This window comes from Diadema antillarum, unplaced genomic scaffold (genome assembly GCF_040938485.1).
Source record: "Diadema antillarum isolate AM-2024a unplaced genomic scaffold, OU_Dant_1.0 seq00000079_RagTag, whole genome shotgun sequence".
Lineage (NCBI taxonomy): Eukaryota > Metazoa > Echinodermata > Echinoidea > Diadematoida > Diadematidae > Diadema > Diadema antillarum.
Window position 1 is genome coordinate 2,978,577 of NW_027271172.1, and position 15,639 is coordinate 2,994,215.

The 15,639-nt window shown below is 37.7% G+C and overlaps 1 protein-coding gene across 1 annotated transcript in view; it reads left to right on the plus strand.

Annotated features, from left to right (window-relative positions):
- Positions 1–15,639, plus strand: part of LOC139726093 (oxysterol-binding protein-related protein 6-like) — a 74,177-nt gene that overhangs the window by 1,853 nt on the left and 56,685 nt on the right. Inside the window, exon 2 of the mRNA XM_071637174.1 lies at positions 14,508–14,633. The gene's annotated coding sequence lies outside the window, so the exon portion shown is untranslated. The remainder of the gene's footprint in view (positions 1–14,507; positions 14,634–15,639) is intronic.

The window sequence follows — 15,639 nt, forward strand, 5'->3', positions numbered from 1 at the left end:
CGGCATTTAGCAGGCATTACACATTATGCAGCAGATGTTACCCACACACGATTTGCAAAAATCTCAAATTTTTCGGGGCAAAATGAGAGAATGTGTTGCCATTGACACAGTTGTGAAAATCACTGAAAGAACAAAAGAATAATGAGAACACACTTTACCCAAACACACGCACAAACGTTATGCAGAAACACAACAGTGAGGTACAGCTGTACTAGTAGTGCAGACTGAATGACAGACATACACTAGGGTATATGGTATGCATTGGTATGAGTGCATGGAAGATGATGTTCACTACCTGGTACATTTCTCTGTGTCAATTTGGAATAATAGTCTGCTCTTTGGAGTCATGAAAAATCCCTGCCAGGCCTACAATTATGTTGACCCTTAAGAAGAACTCCACTTGTTACGACCAAAATCACTCTGAGAATGATCGCACAAAAGAAACAAGCAACTAATGTTCAGGCGGTAGTTCAGTGATATTGTGGGTACAGACTCGTAATCGGTTTTCACGTCAGTACAATAATGATCAATAGAAACAATTATAAATCAGTAATGGAATCACTTAGGCCCTACATGCATTACAGCCAAATCTTAAATCACAAGGTCCATGTAATCCCCTGGAAATGTCCAAATACGATGTTCGATGCACAGATGAATGATCCCGATGCACCGAGTGGCTGAGATAGCCAAAAACCTGGTGAACCAAAGAGATCCTAATAAAGGGCGTGGCCTGTCGCCTTTTATTATTATCACTTATTATTATCACTTATCTCAGCCATTTGAAACCAATTTTCATCAATAAACATTGAATCCTTCTTAAAATTACATGCTCTTTCATATTTCATATCAAAGAGGTTTCTCATTATCTCACTTAGGAATGTTCAAAACATGAATCCCCACCTCAACCAGTACTGTACAGTCCCTTTAAAATCCACTTTAACTCTTAATGTGCCACATTCGCACGTCCGGCTCAGTCGACGGCGTGCCAACTTCGCATATTCTGCTCAACAAACAAGCCGCCAAAACCGATCAATAAATCGCTAATCCCGCGGTACAATCAAAGCGTTTCTCGCGCTTTTGTTCCTCTCACATACGGCTTGCATTCTATGTGGTGATTGACTATCAAGCGGTGTTCCCAACTAGATTTGCGTGTACATTCTAAGTTTCTGTCACTATTTTATGTGCAAAAGTCATGCATTTACAGTAATGTAGCAACTGGTAACTGGTTTAACTAGTTTAAAAGAAAAAATTGAAAATAGAATTGTTATACGTTGTACAAATTATATGGAAGCAAAGTTTGGTATTCCTCTTTAACTTTGCTCACTATTATGTCCAGCTTAACAGAAATTTGTAGGAGTTATAAAAATTGGAATTCTTTCTCAAAGCATGACTACCTTCGTGTCTCAGAATAACGTGGCACACAGGGGGTTTCCACCATGGCACATAACGAGTTAATAGCCACGATGGCTCAGGGGATAATGAGCACTTCTGTGGAAGGTTCTGGATAGGCACACACACATCGTAAAAATCATAAAAGATCTGCAAAGAAGAAAGCAAGGAATGCTTGCCAAACATTCTTCCAAAGAGTACAGAGTCCAGAGTCCAGCTGTGGCAGATCTATCTTAGTGGTACTGTGTGCAGTGTCACCTCATTGTAGTCTGTTATCCTTTTCCGTCCTTCTTGATAATCCCATCAAGTCCCAAATGCCACTTTTATGCAGTTTGTTGAGCACTGTATCTGATTTCAGACTACATTTTGCTGTTCATTGCTGGTTCCGCTGGTCTCCATACTTGTAAAGGTGCAGAAACAAAACCTCTTTTCGTCATTTGTTCTGACAGTTTGCAGAATTATATTAAGTAACAAGGCATCTCTTAATTGCTAGATTTTCAACTGATGCTTGAATTGTTGACGCATATTAAAACTCAGAAGAATACAATGCATTTTTTTTTCTCTCTCAAGTTTGCAAGTTTTTGTGGGTGTTTTTTTTTACTTTCTGTGTAGATTTTATTAGTATAACCAGTTCAAGTAATCTATCACCAATATACAAACTGTAAGATATGCAATGAAAAATGAAATTCCCAAATTACAAAATTAAAATTTTAGCAGCAAGATTCTCCCTGGACTAGGTGAGTTATCCGGATGATTGGATATTGGATAATTCCACATCCATGAATAAAATTCTGATCATTACCAGTGATGAATTCTGCACCTACAATGGTAGTACTAGTATACGCATCTTTCAAATTAGGGCAAAGCCTGACAAGAAAATTGCTGGAATTACCGTAATTGGGAATTTTACCCAAACTTAGAAGTGGATTTAAGTGAATGCAGAAAGATTGATGAAATACTCAGTGAAAGCTGAGGAAAATGAATAAAATTTGTGCTAAAGTTTTGTACCTAATTTCTTATAATTTAAGTTTTGTGGAGTCTGTGTGCTGGCCTCTGGAGATAAAATGTTCACAACAGCTTGTGACGTTACTGTACATAGTAGAACAACATTAGAAATAATATGGAATTTCCCAAATCTCCATTTTTTATTAAATGAAGAGTCCACATCCCCTGGCCTGCTACTAAAATATTCACAACGAATGTCAAGTCTCCATGCCTTCTGGAGGAGCTACATTGTAGGGCAAGCACTCTTCAGTGTCCAAGCAAAGTATTATTTATTTATTATTATTATTTCTTTCTTTTTTTGGTGAAATTTTTATTCTTATTTTGCCTTCATGTCTTCTATTATAGCTGTAACATCAAAAACTGTAAGAGGTTTCTTCTGGAAAAGATGGCACATCTATGGAATTATATCCAAAACTTCCACGTTCATAACTTTTGAATCTAGATCTTTCATTTTGTTGTGTAGTGTGTATTTCTTAAATTTTCTGCATTATTGTTGAATTCAAATCATCTGTTGGGAAACTACCCCACTAAGTTTTTGACATGGTACACATAGTATTGAAGAAGGTAAAGACAGAAAGAAGGAGGGTGATGCACTATGTGCACAGTGTCATTGATACTCATTTGTGCAGATTATTTTGATGATGCCCAAATGAATGTGCAAGAGAGCCCAGGAACTTTACACATGGAAGATGATGCAATATTTCATGCCATGTGACAATGGGCCGAATGCATAAAACAAGCAATTGCTTGTAAGCAATTGCCTCAAGCAAAAGCACAAGCTCGTCTAGCAAAAGGTCTAGCTCAAGCAATTGCTTGGATCCATATTCATAACCTTTTGCTTCTGCCCATACCTTTTACTCGTCCCGCGCAAGCAATTGCTTGCGTTTTCAACAAGAGGGACGTCACGCCTGTGCGAACACAAGAACAAAGGTGAGTGTGACAGCATGTATTTGAAAGGGCGTGTGTGTGCGAAACATTTCCTGACATAGCAATAGAGCTAGGAAATGGCACTCATAAATGCGCACACAGACGTACACGCACATCGATACACACACACACACACACACGTACTGGCTAATAGCCCGGATCTGCCAGATCTCACGTGGAGACGGGTCTCCTTGCTCTCCACCGAAGTCAGACATCCTACCTGTTTTTCATCACATTTTGCATGCTGACCACTGGACATTCCCGTTGTTGAAATCAAAAAGTTTCTTACACTGCTAAAGAGTAATTTCTTGTAGATTTATACAACTTCTGAACAAGTGTGGTCTTTCTTGTATGACTGTGAAAATGGGCCAGATGCATAAACGCTAGCAATTGCTTGTGCTAGCCTTTTACTCGAATCCGTATGCATAAAAACAAGCAATTGCTTGCAAGCAGAAGCTTTTGCTAGCAAGCACAAGCAATTGCTTGCTGCCCGCAAGCAATTGCTTTAACAAGAGGCCAAGCATTTGCTTAAAAATGTATGCATAAAACATACCTTTTGCTAGTTCTTGCTAGCAATTGCTTACGATTTTCCAAGCTCTGTAAGATGAGCTTGAGCTTTTGCTTAACTGGGACGTTCCCTTTTAAGTATTATTTTCATATTCATGAAAGAAAGACCGCACTTGTGAAGGAGTGGTACAAATCTACAAGAAATTACTCATAAGTAGAATAAGAAACTTTTTCATTTCAACAACGGGAATGTCCAGTGGTTAGCATGCAAAATGTGATCAAAAGCAGGTAGGACGTCTGACTTCGGTGGAGAGCAAAGAGACCTCTCACCACGTGCAAATGATGTGCGATCTGGAAGATCCGGGCTACTGTAAGCAGTGATGGGAATCAGCCAGTAATACATGTGTGTGTATAGTTGTGTGTATGCGTCCGTGTGTGCATTTATGAGTGTCATTTCATAGGTCTTCTGCTATGTCAGGAAATGTTTCCGCACACACATGCCCCTTCAAATACATGCAGCCACACTCCTTTGTTCCTGTGCTCGCACAGGCGTGACATCCCTTTTGTTGAAAACGCAAGCAATTGCTTGTGCGGGACAAGCAAAAGGTACCCGTATAAAGCACAAGCAAAAGGTTATGCATATAATGGATTTAAGCTATTGCTAGAGCTAGACCTTTTGCTAGACGAGCTTGTGCTTTTGCTTAAAGCAATTGCTTACAAGCAATTACTTGTTTTATGCATTCGGTCCAATGATACTTAAAGGGAACGTCCCAGTTAAGCAAAAGCTCAAGCTCATTTTACAGAGCTTGGAAAATCTCAAGCAATTGCTAGCAAGAACAAGCAAAAGGTATGTTTTATGCATACGTTTTTAAGCAAACGCTTTGTCTCTATTCCAAAGCAATTGCTTGCGGGCAGCAAGCAATTGCTTGTGCTTGCTAGCAAAAGCTTCTGCTCGCAAGCAATTGCTTGTTTTAATGCACACGGATTCGAGTAAAAGGCTAGCACAAGCAATTGGTAGCGTAAATGCATCCGGCCCAATGTAGGTGGTTGGTTTAGCTGGCAGGAAGAGTGATAATTGTTTGTTAATTTTTTGCCTTCTCGTATGCTGTCTTTTGTTGGTTTTATATTATACATTATGTAAAGTATAAAGGTGTCAAATGATTTTTTTATGCAAGTATCGTTTACACATATTTTTCCCTTTGCAATTCTCTTTTGGCAACACTGTATTGTTGGCAACACTGTATTGTTGGTGATATGTTCCAATTTTGGTTTCATTTTTCATGTAAACAGGAAACCATCAGGCTTGGAAAAAAATGAGGGTAGCAAGACAGTTTTTGATTTGCGTAGGCTTTGGAAATAGGAAGTTTCCCCGAAAGTGCATGAATTCAGTGATCATGCAGAAAGATTACTGAGACACTCTACAAGGTGAAAGTTTAAAGAAAATCAGAAGAATCCCTTGGCTTCAGAAGTAATCAATCATGTACCTATATCTCAGTAACGGGTCAAAGAGAAAAGTGTTGAAAAAAAGAAGAAGATTAAATTGTGAAATTCCAAATGTTTACTTTTTATTCTATTCGTGTGCATTGGTTGTCCCAAGTTCCAATACTCAACTCCTAAACAAAACCTCAAAAGTGTGTCTTACGAATCAGAAGGGATCGGTGTAAGAAATTCCTACAGTTGGAGGAATCACACAAAATACTTGGGCAAAACTTAACCCTTTAAAGATGAGTCCCAAGTATACTCGGGCAAGCGTCTAGGGAAATGCATGCTGTAGCAAAATCAGCCCGTCCTCAACAGGTTAAACAAGGCTTTCAGAATGTCAATGAGACAAATGTGTTCTGTCTACAGCTCGTGGTGATACATGTTAGTGCATTCATCTGCTCATGTTGTATTCTGCCTAGCTGCTAGGCTAAAACTGTGGTTTCCCCTGTGGGTAACCAAAATGTGACATCTGTGATTTTTCATGGCACTGTGCTCATTTGTTGCCATGGCTACCAAGTGGTGACTAATTTAAAGTGCAATGCCATTTGCTGTGTGCGCATTGATTTTTAACCAAACCAGTCACATAGAATGGTAAGTTTTGTACTTTTCTTTTAGATACATGTAGAAATCAGGACTTACAGTTTCATACTGTAACACTCACAAAACAGTGATATTTGTGGTAAACATACTACATTAAAAGATGAGATGATGATGCATGTGTATATTGCCATCAATCCATACGTCTCCCATTGGTCTGCTTGCAAATCCTTTGTTATTTACAGAAATCACTTTGTAAAATTTCCATTTGAAGCATGGCTACAAGCAGTGTCACTGTTCTGTGGAAACATTTAGCATAGAATTCCATAACTTTCATATTTGATTAAATCTTTTTTTTTTCTTTCTTGAACTCTACTTTGATAGTTTAATCAAGTCAATTTGTACAAGGCATTGCCTTCAATACTAATTCACTGTTTAGATACAGAATGTGTATGTGGACAGTTTCAAAATGCATGTCCTTTCTTCACAAGTGCACCCATTTTGATGCCTTATGAATTACCATGGCAACCACAAGAAATTAAAGGAAGATTGTTGCATGATTCTGTGACATTTGCGGTACTTGACAGTTATAATCATGAGCATCATGTCAGCAGACCCAGGTCCTGATAATCAACAGGAAACCAGATAGAATGACGATATTTCCGCAGCTATGATCACTGTGTAGTCTTCAGTCGACCAGACCTGGTATATAATGAATGAAAATTTGGGAAATATCAAGATGTCTTTCACCGGACATACACTTTTGTATGTAGATAAATAAGGTGAACCTTCAATCTTGTATTTCATTTCATCCAGAGATTCAAAGTACACTGTACTGTGGGTGAGAAAGGTTGTAAAAATGATAAATGGTTTGATGATATATTGAAAGTGTATACTCAAAGTGTATACATTGTAATCAGGTGGGGCTGAATAGATATCTTGTGTTAATATCCACTCCATAGGGAGCTAGCCATTGTTTCTGTGAAACTACATGTATTGTATATGGTGAATTAGATTCACAGAGGCCCATGCATTTCTCATATTGTTGACTTTTACCAGAAATTGCTAGGTAGCTACACAAAACCTCAGAACTTTGGAGGAAATTCTCCAAAATGAAATCCTTACTCTGAAATGTAATTGTGTATTAAAAAAACTATTGGTCTTGAACCAGTCCATGCTTTTTTAAAGTGTGTGCTCGCCATCATGTGTGAAAAATCTTTTGTCCAGGTGTTGGTGCGTGACACCGAGCCAAATTTGGTACATGTATGCAAGCATGCGTGCAAGCATGAGGGTTTACATAACTCAATAACTGGTTATTTTGCGATAATGACCAGTCCCTGTTTGGGGTGTTGGAGATTTCCACTTTCCACTGTGTGCAAGAAGCTGGGCATTTGTACAAGCTGTACTTCCATGCACTCAACAATATTAACCCGATAGCTACATTTTGTACAAACTGGGCCCCACCTCCCTGCTACGAAGATTGGCAATGTTCTACCATTTCAGCATATACAGAGCATTTTTTCCCTCTTTCTTTGTAACTTGAACTTGAGAGAAACTTAAAAATGCTGTCCCAGCAGTGCATTATATTTGTGATGAAACTTTCCAAGTCAATGCTTCCTTCGGGACATTAATGAATGTTCTGTGAGAAAATGAAGACTTTGATGGTGAATGCTTGTGTGAAAATTAAATGCATTCGTTTTTAACGTGAGCTACATGTACATTATACAACAGTTTGTACAAATTGTAGGTACATTGTATGTGAAAGTGCTATCTTTCCCCTGTTGCCATTGTTTTGTAAATTCATTATCCTGATGGAAAACAAGAAGTCATGAAGACCGTGCCAGACATGTTAAGCGATGAATAGGTTCATTGTCAGGGGAAGGAACATAAAAATATCAGTCTCCATGTCCCACCTAATGAGTTTTCCTAATTGTCTAGAACCGCACTCACTTGGTTCAGCCCTGATAAATGTTGCACCGGGGAGGTGGGAAGAGACTTCCCACCTGCCTGGTTGCACAGTTCTGTCTCACAAACTCGCGGCATCTTGAGTGGAGACTAGCTATCATGGGGAAATCCGGAGTTTGTTTTTTCCTTGCACAACGAAGCCTTCATAAACGTCATGCTTGAGGTCGCCAACTGGCCAAATTGGATCAATAGCTGATGCGTAGAAATGACAACATCGCTTGTGGTGCATTACATTACCTACTACTTGGGGAGGGTCATCCTGCAGAATTTGCCATATCATTATTATTCGAAAAACCACCGATGAAATGACGCAACTTCTAGCTCCTTAGTTGGAGACTTGTGAAGTATCAGATGAAACATCGCCGTATTTATTTGTTATTCATATGTGGATGTTACAAATTCTGACTGTTTATTTTGTGAATGACGACCACAATGATGTAATGAGAAATCAGCTCTGTTATTTCCCTTTTCAGGACTTAAAAGTTTGTGATTTCCCACCTTGGACAACACAGAGCATTTGGATTAGGGGAGACAATATCTTTGCAAGTTGTTCTTTTTTTGCAAAAATGAAAATGCACCCAAAATATGCCATGTACATTTTGTACATATGCAATATCACTGTGCCATTAATACTGTAAAAGGTGTGAGAATTGAAACTTCAAAACATCCTAGTGTATGTCCGGTTAGCATCCAGTTGAGCTGCTACCATGCATTAATTTTATTTTCATGGGTAATCTGCCCTTCAAAAAAAATAAATAAAAGTTCGTTTGACCAGAGCTAGAGCTTGCTTGCAGCATCACAAAATTGCCAATTTATTTGACTGATTACAGCTTCAAAAAACAATTACTTTCTCAGGTTTGATCAGTATTTGCTCAAACTTTCACTGTCCTGTTCCTCTATTTTTTTCTGCATCTAATCACACTTCGGTAAATTAATTTTTAGGGTAGACTTCCCCTTTTAATTTACTCAATTACAGTCAATGTAAACAGTGAAGTGTGCTATGTACACTTTGATAAAGATTAATCAACCGGTCAGTTGAAGAAAAATATAGAACACCAAGCTCTAGGATTTCCACATGTTTCTCTGTTGATATGGTATGTACTCTGTACCTACAGTTGCCTTTATTGCAGGCCTTTTTATTAGTCACATGTAAGCATGGGTACTATTTTACTAGATGGCTCTAGAAGTAGTAACTTTGAAAAGTAACACTTTGTATTTATAGTGTGTTTCACAGTAAGGATGGTATACAGGAGAACTCTTCATGGTGCGTATTGCAAACAGCCCACGCAACTGATCTGCATACGAATGCAAATTACCCATTTGATCCAATGTTAGGAATTCAAATGTTGTGCTGAAAGAAGACAGGTTATGAATACTCGAACAATTGCTGAATTTGCTGCAAGCTTGATAACCCGCTGTGGACGGGCTGATTTTGCTATAACATGCATTTCCCATAGACACCTTCACAAGTACAGAGACTCCAACTCTCCCGCTTTCGACGGAAGATCTCCTGCCGAAAGCCCATTTTTGCAAAATCTCCTGTTCTCCCGCTTGAGATTTAATTTCTCCCGCTTGAAATGATTTCTGACTTTGTGTCATCGTATGTTGAAAAATAAGCCTTTATAGATAGCATGAAATAACATCTAGAACCCTAGAGCTGGACCCCGGCAATAAGGAACTTAGCGCTTTGAGCACATCAAGTTGGGAGTCTCCTGTTTGCTAGGGGTTTCAGGCGGGAGAATCTCCAGATCAGAAGGTGCTTGGGGTTGGAGTCTCTGCAAGTAAACTCGGGACTCATCTTTACCGGGTTTTTAATGACTGATTTGTAACACTTGGCTCCTCATACAACTGTATTTTCTTACACCACAATCCTAATCGTATTGCAAGTGCTTTGTGAATCTCAGCACATACAGTGTATTTAATAGTACCCTTCCTGAACATCAGGAATGGAGATAGGACAGGTAAAGGGCTTCTTCTATATGGGTTTGCCAGAAAATCTTCATCAATGAAAGACTAACTGCCAAGTCAAAATTTAGTAAAGATCATGAGCTCTATTTTAAAATGTGACCTCTGAGCTTAGTCTTCCTATTTGAGAAAACAGTTGAATGAGTATTATGTGACTGTGCATCACAAAAAATTATTGCATGCCCTGATTTCATGTAAATACTCAAAATAGGTGAGAGAGGTCACAACCTAGACAGTTGTAAGCTTTTCTTATTTTATTTTTCATGGTAAATCTCATATTTTTTATGTTTCTGAAAGAGCAATTCTTCTTTTCCATTTTTCTATATTTTGGGATCATAAAACAGATCTGAAATTGTGTTCTTTTAGCAGTTTTTTTAGGACACTTTTAAAAAAAGAATAGTGCATTCAGTTTGTCTCAGAGCCCCCCCCCCCCCTTCATTTCTTAAACCCACACTCTTCAACTTTTGAAAGGATGATGCTACTGTTTTGAAAGTTGGTGTTAGTCATGGCATGGAGCTACCATGGTCATGGATACAATGTACTGATAGAGCATGCTCACTTTCAGCTTAATCTGATTATCCCTTCATTGTTGCCACGGAGTTTGACATCCTGTTTTTTTCGTCCCATTTATTGCACAGACCAAGGCTTGGTAAGATTAGTGCTTGATCTTCAGACCCTCTTTTCTCAGTACACACTTTTCCAGAGTGTGTGCTTGCTTTCCAATATTTAAATTTGAAATTAGATTTAGATTGAATTGAGTTCTACATCATTTTAAAGCTTAAAGTCTGCTCTTAACCAAAATTCATGTCTTACGACTTTTTGTTAGTTATGAGATGCAGAGTCACATGTATACGCTGTGAACTTTTACAATACCGGTAAATGGAAGTGTGGCATGGTTCGTTGTACATGTATCAGTTTCCTGTGGAAACAATCAAAAGGCCCTTCAAATGTTTCCTAGGGTTTTTTTTTAAAGCTCTGTTTGACAGGGAGACATAACATATTAAGTTTTGAAGAATTCCTCAAATAATGTGAATTTTCATTTATCATACATTCCAATGGCAGTTTAAGTAAATTGTGTTTCTACAAAGGTCATAAGGGTTTTTTTTTTAAGTGTTAGTGCTTGATTAAGTCAAGTGTATCCATATTCTTTCTAGAAATATTATTATTATTTTAAGATTTGAGGATAATTTCGTATGTCTATATTTCTTGGTAATACATTGTATTGCATACAGCCTTGAGGTTGGACACCAAACGTTTTATAGTTGCAGCAGTACACTGTCTGTCTGGAATTTCAATTTTGACATTTCACTCTGCATGTTGTTGATAATAAACATTCAGGAGTTAATTTTTGATGCAGAATTAGATGATGCAGCTAATGCAATTTATTTAAATAAAGGTATAATTGCTAATCAAAGATTCAGCAGTAAATGCTCATTATTGAGGTCTCCAGAAACTAGTCGTGAATTTCAATACCCAGAAACTAGGAACTTTGTGAATTTCAATACCCAGCAACATTGACGAATTACCGTTGTTGGTATTACTGTAAAACATGATATATTTGCGGCACGAAATTTTTGCGAATTGGAACCGACGGCCTTTTTCGTGGCAAGAAATTTTCAGGAATTGCCTCTTGCGTTCAATGCATATAGTGTAGATAAGAAATTTTGAGTGCATCTTAATTTCGCGAATCTTGGCGCTCGCGAAATTCGCGAAATTAAAATGCACGCGAACATTTCTCGTTTTACAGTACTCTTCTTTTGTGTGTGTTGTTAATGTACATATAATATAGAGCGTTCTTCAATTAAATCCTTTATCTCGTGTGTAAGGCCTATACATAAAATTCAGTGATCAACCCAATGAGGTAGCATTCATAACTAATAAATGATGATATTTTAATTTACGAGAGCACCTTCCACTATACTAACTACTACTACTACTACTACTACTACTACTATGTACATTGTACTACTACAGTAATATGTACAAAGTTTAACAAAACTGCATGTAGTATTAATGATGATGGCAACATTTTCTAGTTCTAACTTGATCAGATAGGAGAGAAGTATATACACATTTCTATAAAGATAAGTGATTTTTAAAAATTGCCTGTATTATTGAACTTAGTTTTTGTCCAAACCATAATTGTATGTTGTATGTGTTTGTAAGTACTTTACCCTCTTCAAATTAATCATTGCCCCTCCCCCCATACATTTTTGTCAACAAATGATTTTTCTGTATCCCATTTGCAACCACAGTATTAAAATGATAAGAAAAAAGCAGCAACAACAACCATCCCATGTGAGCCTTCAATGCATTCCTGATTGTACAGTAGGTACATTAAAAATGTGCATCTTAACAGGTTTCAAATTCCATGAAGTGCATGGTGAATGGAATTATGAGGAACAGGCATTACCCCAAGAGGCACCCTCCTCCTTGGCATCATGCCATTATTAACTTTATTCATGGTGGTCGGGTGGAGGAGAATACAGGGTTAACTGTATGGGGAATTAAAATGGATGGTCTTTTATGAGTGCATTACAATTTCAGGGCATGCCTTCCAAATGCATCAGGGAGGGGGCTGTCCCAGATAACGGGTTTGCTTCTGTGTCGGGACGCCTGCTTCGTTGGCGCCTCTCCCTCTCGAATGTTTCGTCGTGCATTTTGCCACCGTCCTACGGTCAACAGGGCCTTGTTGAAAGAACAAATTATCATCGTCAGTGCTGGCTGCTTAAGGAAGTAAACAGAGTAGGAGAAGATCCTAGGGTGCCTACTCCAGTAGAGTTTGCTGTGTGTTCATCGAGTATTGCGTCTTAAGCTAGACAAGGAAAAGGAGATTTTGATTGTTGTAAAAATTTTGATCTTAATGTCACACCAGTGCTGTTTCATTGCACTCAGAATATCACATTTTTGCAGGTCACAATCCTGATCGCCTAAATTTTGAATTTTTTACTGTGAGAACAGAAGTATCATGATTTTTGTGTGATTTGGGTTTTGATCGAAATTGCACAGTTTTCTGTGATTTTTTGCAAAAAGACACAAAGTTGTGCAGTGAGAACGGTGACTGCACAAAATTTCAAGCTAACCCACGTTGCACTGCACGTGTCGCTCCTTGATATTTTTACCGTGCTATGGCACTCTGCAATACATTGTATTTTGAATTTGCCTTGAGATGTAGACTACTTTATAAGCATAATATTCATAATTGTGCAGGTCAGCTCTTTGCAAATAATTGCAACCCAAAAAGTTTACTTTTGTTTGGACAGTGAGAAAGCTGAATCAAAAAGATGCAACCCTAGTGGCGACCCAAATTTTGAAATTTTTGCAAAGAGAACTTCATTATTGTGTACAAAGATGGAGTCCCACAAATTTTGTTTTGACTCCACCTTACACATACAGTGTAAGATTTGATTATACAATTGTAAGCAGCTGGATAGATGTTTAATCTTGTCATCAAGGATAGTCTTTACATCACACTGTTTATTGTAGATCACTTTAAATTGTCTTCGGCTCTATTTTGCAATATCATATTGAAAGATTTTACCTCTATGTAAGTACAGTGTACTTGACAACAACCAACTATACAACGTATCACGTTTGGAGTAGATTTTGTATCAGAATCAATTATACACCACTGTTGTCATCAAGATGCAAATGTGTACTATCTAGAGATTTGGCTTCTTACCAGACCTCCCGCTGAAGTCCTAATTAAAATTCGGAGTGTCGACACAACATGCCATATTCTGAATGGCTGGGAGGGTTACAATGTAATTAGTCCACAGTTTTTCAAGTGCATCTGTACCAGTGTGATGAACTACAATCACCAGCATTGGCAGATGAGTGACTGCCTGATTTTATAAAATCACACTTCTGCACTTTGTTCACATTGAAATGGTTCCCCCTCCCCCCCCCCCCCAAAAAAAAAAAACAAACAAACAAAAACCAACAACAACCAAACAAACAAGCAAAATGATAAAAATGACATGGTATCTACTGTAGTACAACAGTACATTGTATTTTGCAGCACGTTCCACATTGTGTGATAATGTGTTATTATCTACTGTACATTGTACTGCTCTCTCTGTTCTCTTGAAAGGTGTTCCAGAAGGATTTTCATTGTTTGATTATTTGTAGTTTTGTCAACAATGTGTGTTTGATGTTAGTAGCTTGCCAATTGCAAAATGAAGTGGGTTTTTGTGTGCGTGTGTGTGTGTGTGTGTGTGTGTGTGTGTGTGTGTGTGTGTGTGTGTGTTTATTTTCATTGACTCTGTCCTGGGCATGGGATAATGTAAACAGCTGTATTGAGTTTAGAGGTTGAAAGCCAAATTGATTACTATAAAGTGCATTCAGTTTTGCAGGTACTTATAGGCCCCTGTACAGATCAGAAAGCTAGTGAACAATGTACCCTACCAAGAAGGTGGTATGTATGTGTACCAGGTAGTGAAGACTTTTAATAGGAGTTTGCTGGCACAGCACTGTAGAAGCTGAAAGCAGACATGTGCATTACAAATGTGATTCAGAGAATTAAAAAAAAAAAGAATTATTGTTGGTGTGATTATCCATTTGTTCGTTGTCTTTTACAGGGCACAGGTTCTGTGTCAGTCTTAAAAGTTGGGGATTTTTTTTTTTTTTTCATTGCATGTCAATTTAAAATAATGTTGCAATGAATATAATGTAGAGTTTAAAGGCCTTTCATATTCACTGTCTCTTCTCCTTCTCATTTCGCCATGCAGATAGGAATTATCTTTCTTTAATGACATCTTGATGTGCGTCCCATTTCCATAGCGATGGAAGAAGTTGACATCAGAGAGAAGAGACAGCGTTTCCAGAGGCAAACACCGAGCACGGCACCCATCCAGGTATTGAAATTTTATCTTCTTTGGGCCAGTGATGAAGATGATGGTGATCAGGATGAACTTGTGGAGGTGATGATGATGAAAGTGGTGATAGTGGTGATGATGATAATGATGAAGATAATGATTTGATGATGATTAGGGTGATGAAGATGATGAATGTAACAATGAAGAAGATTATAGTGATGATGATGAAGATGATGATGATGATGTTGATGATGATGATAACAATGATGATGATTATGATAATGGGGATGTTTTAGGAACTTGATGACAGCGATGATAATTATGATGAAGATATGGTATTAAAAAAATAAAATTTATGCAATTATAACGAAGTTGCTTGGATGATGTTGATGAATCATGATATTGTAGGTAGCAAAACTGATAAAGATAATGTGAATGAGAATGGGGAAGATGTTGATTGAGATGATGATGGTGATGATGGTTTAGGTGGTATTTAAAGATGGTGGTATCAGTTGAAATGAATTTAAGGATGAGATAAGGAAGAGCTGTGATATTAATGGAAACAAAGATTGTGAGGAAATTGATTATAGTTTGGATGGTACACTTTAGTTGATAATGATATTTGATAGATGATGGTGGTGATAAAAATGGTGATGATGCTGCATGTTTTAAAATTCATCATCAATTACAACCTTTAAATCTATGCTTAAAAGTATGTCTATAGTAGGAAGACATCGATACTAAAATGGAAATCACTACAAAGTGATTAAAAAAAAAGAAGACAGGTGTGTCAAGAGTGTGAAAATCCTCAGATTGCAGCAGAGCAAATACATCGATATATTTTTCTTTTTTTTATTGTTTCTTGTTGTTTCTGTACCTAGGTTTTTCTGTTAGTAGTATATATCCATGCATAGTTGTACTAACTCACTGCATAAAATGAGAATTGAACATTCTGTAGTAAAATTAGGCATGCAAATATTTGCTGGCTTTTGTAGTGCATGGATGAAAATACTTGGAAAGTGCTTGCTAAAGTGCACTTGGGATA